The sequence below is a fragment of the Quercus suber genome, unplaced genomic scaffold (genome assembly GCF_002906115.3).
Source record: "Quercus suber isolate HL8 unplaced genomic scaffold, Cork oak 2.0 scaffold_490, whole genome shotgun sequence".
NCBI classification, from domain to species: Eukaryota; Viridiplantae; Streptophyta; class Magnoliopsida; order Fagales; family Fagaceae; genus Quercus; species Quercus suber.
Genome location: NW_027069939.1, coordinates 498066 through 504185, shown reverse-complemented (window position 1 = coordinate 504185; position 6120 = coordinate 498066). Strand labels below are relative to the sequence as shown.

The following is a 6120-nucleotide window of genomic DNA, read 5'->3' as shown; positions in this document are numbered from 1 at the left end:
TGAATGAAGAAATAATATTTAAATGAGATAGAGAATTTGTTGGAAATTGTATTTGAAAAAATGAGTAAATAAAAGTTAAATGCCATTATTTATTCTCTAAACAATATAAAAATTTGACTAATCTCCTGGAGATGATCTACGGTTCTATCTTTCTTTCTGTAGTTGGTCCCACTCCATTACTAATGGAAGCAACTTCTCAACCAATTTGATCCTCGTCTTATTTGTGAGTGAAGCACACGCGCACAAAAATGTACAAAATTCATAAAAGGATGGGTGTTCTGTATCCAAAATCAAATGCTATTTTGTTTCTCAAAAAAAAAAAAAAAAAAAATCAAATGCTATTTTCATCATCTTCAATCCCATCACACACCACACATTACTCTTTTTTTTGACGAATCCACACATTACTCTTAAAAACACACACGAGTCTCTTCAGTCAGGGCCCTGAAGTCAATGCCAGTTGTGTGTGCGTGTATATACACACACATAGAAAGAGACGTACCGTTTGATAAATTTGCCACTGGTGGCACAGACGCTGCTGATGGCCAAAAAATTCCTAATTCAACCAATACCTTTTTTTTTTTTTCTTTTTTTTCTTTTTTATCAAATTCCAAGAAACCGTTGGGCATTTTCTCTCTGATCAATCAACTCCAACACCCCCCTAAAAAGGCAATGCAATTTCAAGAGAGAGACAGACTGCGTAGAAACTAATAAGTCCTCTTAAAGACCCAAGAAAGACAAACAAAAGCACGTCAAAACAAAAACATAGCACATAACATAAGCAATCCCTTCCTCCATCAAACCTTGTTTTTCACTCTTTCATCAAACTTTAAAGAGGGGCTGAGTACTGTGGCGTAGAGGAGAGTTAGCAGTGCAGAAATCATTGAAGCCACGGCATAAATCCTGAAAACTCTTTCAACCCTTGGTTTGTACTGGACCATCAGGAAACTGAAGGAGTCCAGAAACGCGAAAAGGGTACAGCTTAGAAATTATGATAGACCTCTGAAGAAGACTGGAACTGGCCTTCCGTCCACAATATCTTGTGGAATTAACATAGAAATCGTAGCCGTAGTGGAGGAGATGTAAACCATTGATTTCATCGAGCAATCAAATTCGGAATCCAAACTTCGCTTAAAAACTGAAAAAAGCCTTTCCTGAAGCGATTTTTCTGGAGATACTTCATCTCTTTTTCTCTATCTTGCCAATTGATTGTAGATCTTTCAGAAAGAGCTCTTTGGTCTCTGCCAAAAAAAAACTAACAGGGTTAGATGGATCAATTTCTTGACTAGAAGATAATTCTGGAAAATTTTCGAACCCTTCAAAAGTCAGATGCTAGAAAGAGAGAAAGAGTAATCAAGAACTACACTAACTTTGAACTGAAGAGTACAATGGCTAGCAATGCAACGGCTAATAGCTTGAATTCCGATTGGAAGCAAGAGCCTCTCTTAGGCCCCGGTGGAATTATTGGGATAGGAGTAGCGCTAGCCGTTGCTCTCATCGTTACCTTGATTCTGTCCTTTATTTGGTGGAAGATGAAGAACCAGCAAGAACCGGAAGAGCACAATGCGGAGCTTCCTCAGGATCATCAGCCTCCTATGCCGGAACTACCGCAAAGAGATTTCCATGCCGGTGAAGCTGCCACGGACTGCCCTGTCTGCCTTGAGGAGTTTGTGGAGAGTGAGAGCCTCGTTGAGCTTCCTACATGTCTCCATGCATTCCATCCTGCATGTATTGAGGCGTGGTTGACTCGGAACCATGCTTCTTGTCCTGTTTGTAGGCTCCACATAGAGCTACAAGTTGACAGTGATGTCTAATTGGGCTTTTAGTCTAGCAAAAATAATATGGGCTTTTTTTTCGGCTAAATATATAATATGGGCTTTTATGAATGTATTTATATTTATATTTATATGTAATGTTGTTTAGAATGATTGGGCCTTTGTTTATATTACAATTGATCAAATCCAAAACTATTTGATGTTGTAGAATGATGAATTTTCTCTTGTTGCATTAAATGCAAATATAGATGTGACAAAGATAATGGTTTTATGTAGGCATTGATTTTTTTAGTTCGGGGTGCTTGGTCATCCTCTAAGTGGACTTCCTTTCAGCATGCCCCAACGTGAACTGCCCTTAGACTAGTAGCTTACCCTCTAAACTTGGTAGTTTAAAATATAAAAATAAAAAATCAAACACATAGCATATTATAATTGGTGAAACACAAAAAGTAGTATAGAAAATTTGTATTCCAGCATTTCTACCTCTTTTTCTTTCCAAACTTCTATGCTGCTTTAGAGATTTTTTCTCGTTCATCCTGCATCCTTCTGATCTTGTTATAAGTCCGTTTTTTTTTTCTCCCTTTTCATCTATAATCTTTGTAGAGTCATCTGAAAGTTACTTTGGTTTATTTCCAAAGTTCAATAGGATGGGCAAGCTAGGAAGGCTGATTAGCAACCGAAAAAGATGGCCCAATTTAGAAAGATCTATTCCCTTTGATTCCCTCTTCTCCCCCTCCAATGATGATGTGCCTATTAAGTTTCAGTCTCCATTGATGCTCAGGCATATCCAAAAAAAAAAAAAAAAAAAATTAACAATGGGTTTGCTTAATTATTTGGCTAATAAAAATATATTAGTTAGTGTAACTCAATATTTTTATATTATTATTGGATAAATATTTTGTCAATCTTCACATGTTATCATCACACATTCACACTTATCAAATTCGTGGAATTTTAAACTAATCGAATGTCAGTTACTTTTTTAATCCATATATATACATTTAACATGTTCTAAAAACATTTTTTTTTTTTAACAAAACAGAAAAACTATACTAGAACAAGAAATTGTTCGTAATATTCAATCCCTTTAATAAATGAAGAGCACAAAGAAAAGTATATAATTCAACAATAAATTTGACAAAATACTACATCAACAAAAAGTAATAAATAGTAACATTAACTAAAAAAATGTACACTAAGTATAACTTGAATGTTAACCAAATGTGTGTTTTGTGTATGCACGTATGAGGACATGTGAAAAGAGTTTCTCCTTTTCCTTTTTCTTTTTTCCTTTTGGAGGGAAAAAAAGAAAACAACAAATAGAGCTATTAAGTTCACAAAAGGGTCAAAAGCCCATATAGATCAATTGGCACATATTAGTTATTTCAATAGAAATGTCTAATGTTGAAATCTCCACATCCTCAACTATCAAATTATTAAAAAATAAAGGTGATCAAAGTAGCATCATAAACCATCCCCAAGTATTAAAATCAAATAGATAGGGATCATCACAAGTTTGACAGGTTTGGGTGAAGGTTGCACCCATCATCCAATCCTGATCGGTCGAGTGGGTCATGCTGGACAGGTTATTGATCACCCTTACATATAGTGAGCAGTGCCAATGGAAGCTGTGAGAATAAAAGAAAAGCCAGAAGGCATGTTTCAAACAAAGAATCCCTGGAAAGTAATTTCAGCAATACATACAAGTACTTCCAGAACTCTTCTTTTTACCTTTCCTCTTGAATTTACATGTCAAAGCATACTAACATTTGCTTATTACAATCTGGAAGGCCAAGGACAATAAAATCAAGGATAGTAATCAGTTATTTAATTATTTTTTTTTTAAAAAATCTACCAAAGTTGTCTACCCTCAAAATAAATTTCCAATACTCTCAGTTGAACCTTAACTTTTATTGAGAGAGAGAGAGAGAGAGAGAGAGAGAGAGATGTGAAAGAAAAGAAAACTATAGGACATTACTCCAAGAGCTGTATAGCTCAAGGGCATAGCCTGCTCTCCTTTATTAGGAGAACCAGATTCAAATCCCCCTCCCATTGTTGCTATCGAATTAGAGCGAGAGATTACAAATATCACTTGCTCTGCAAGATAAGTTAGTCCCTGGTAATTTCAAATTCAGCACCAATTGGTAGATGATCACTTGGGTGGCTGTAATTTGGTAATCCACCAACAACATCAGATGAGTCTAGTTCTGGAAGCTCCAGGAAACTGAGGTTTTATGTTATCAGTTGGGGCAAATAATATATAATCAAGAGTATTGGTGAAGTCCGGAGTGCAGTTTGTAAATGGTGGTTCTCCTCTCGTAAAAGCATAGACACTGCACAAGGGAATAGGCATGTCTTCTAAACACTCCACAGCCGGTGCCAATTGAGAGTTTCCTGAAATAAGGTACTGGTAAACTGAAACAAGAAGAATGTTATAGCCATTTTAAGAACTTCTGAGCTATAAACATTAACTCATCTCCATAAAAGCTTACAAACTAAGGTAAAACATTATCTGAATCTGGCAACCAAACAGAGCCACTTGTAAACCACTTGGGTTTCTTTGACTACCAACTACCAAGTTTATTGGACAATTTGGCTGGCTAGCCGCAAAACCAACCAAGCTCAGCTTCTATTTCATGCTTAATTTTTGCTTCTTGATACGCTTCAATGAAAAACAAATATATTAATTCAATTTTAAAGTTACATATTTATCCAATTTACAAGCCAAACCATTCAAGACTACTCTTTTAATCAAGGTTGCCATATTTTATTCATTTATTATATTTATTTGTATTTTAGTTAATCATTAAACTATTTATGACATCATCACAATCTGGCATCCGGTGTAACCCACCTTAAGAACCCAACTGTTTGGGCTTTGGACCAAAATCAAACTCAGAGGAAAAATCTATTCCAATACTGAAAAAGAAAAACTCAAAAAAAAAAAAAAAAAAATCAAGGAAAAATGTAGAAAACCAACTATAAGCTAGATAATAGGAAACTAGATAAATCAAAGGGTTGGGAATTCTGACAAACCTTATACCCTGGGGTTTAATTGAAGTCACCGGCCACTACTACTGAAGGCGTACATTCAAGTCTGTTGGATACCAGTGTTCTAAACAAAGCTAAGCGTGATAAAAGATATTTAGCTTGAGCAAGCTTGACATCAGCCCATTCTGGATCCCTGCAGCAAAGCATCAAAGTTACTTCAACAGATAAAATACAGAATATAACATACTTATGGAAGATTGAACCAGTAAAGGTGTGTGTTTGCCACAATAACAACATGGTCTGGAAGATCTTTGAGTTTGAATGCAGCCATAATCCCAACACAATCACGTTTTAGTCTCACACGAGGATCATTGGGATCTCCACGATCCTCTGGGGCCATTTTCAATTCTAAACCTAGAAGAAGATCATTCATATTAGATGCCAGCATACCATGTCAAGTACTAAGAATGTAATCGGCAACCTACTGAAGTTCTAGGGTGAAAAATGTCATCCAAAGAAAAGTAAAGAAGAAAACCCTTGGGGGTTGTATCATGAGTTTTTTAAGGAAAGGAATGTAAAGAATAAGACAAATCTGCAGGGATTAGGGAAAGGAAAGGAAAGAAACGATTAGAGTTCAATTTGCTGTTTAGATGTTCATGATAAAAAGTTGAAGATATCCATTATCCATTATTTTGTTGTTAATGAAAGGAAGGGAAGGGAAAGACCGAAAGAGTATATTTTTAATTTACCATTATCTTACTTAATTTTAATTAGAAGCCATGTTGTGAGGGTGATGCAAGACAGCTTAGGCTTCACCACCTATAACAGTCTTGTAATCCATCCTTAGGCTTCAACAGAGGGTTGTTTGGAATCACCACCAAACAGAAACACAATTGTTCGCAAATGAAGTTTATTAATAATAATAGTCTACGTACAAATAGACCATCTGGGGCTTTCAGGAAATAAAGATAAATTCAAACTATTAATCCAAGAAAGTAGCCTAAACTAAGCCAAATACATTAAGATAAAGATAAAGATAAACTTAGGTAGGACAAGGTTAAGCTTATCTTAGGTGAATTTCTTTATCTTTATGTATTTGGATTAGTTAGATTATTTAGACTACTTTCATGGATTAGTAGTTTTGAGTTCAGCTAGGATTAGTTTTCATGAATGTTATCTTTATCTTTATTTCCTGAAAGTTACAGAGGTTTACTTGCGTGCAGACCATTATTTATTACTAAAATTTCATTTGTAGAAAATTATTTCTGTTTGGCAGTGATTCCAAGCAACAATTAGGTGATGAATCCCAAGGATGGATCACAGGACTGTTCTAGGCTTTTTTGCATCAACTTGG

General features: G+C 35.3%; 1 pseudogene; it reads right to left on the bottom strand.

Annotated features, from left to right (window-relative positions):
- Positions 1–3828: 3828 nt before the first annotated feature.
- Positions 3829–5166, bottom strand: LOC112010180 (carbon catabolite repressor protein 4 homolog 4-like; annotated as a pseudogene).
- Between the last annotated feature and the right edge of the window lie 954 nt (positions 5167–6120).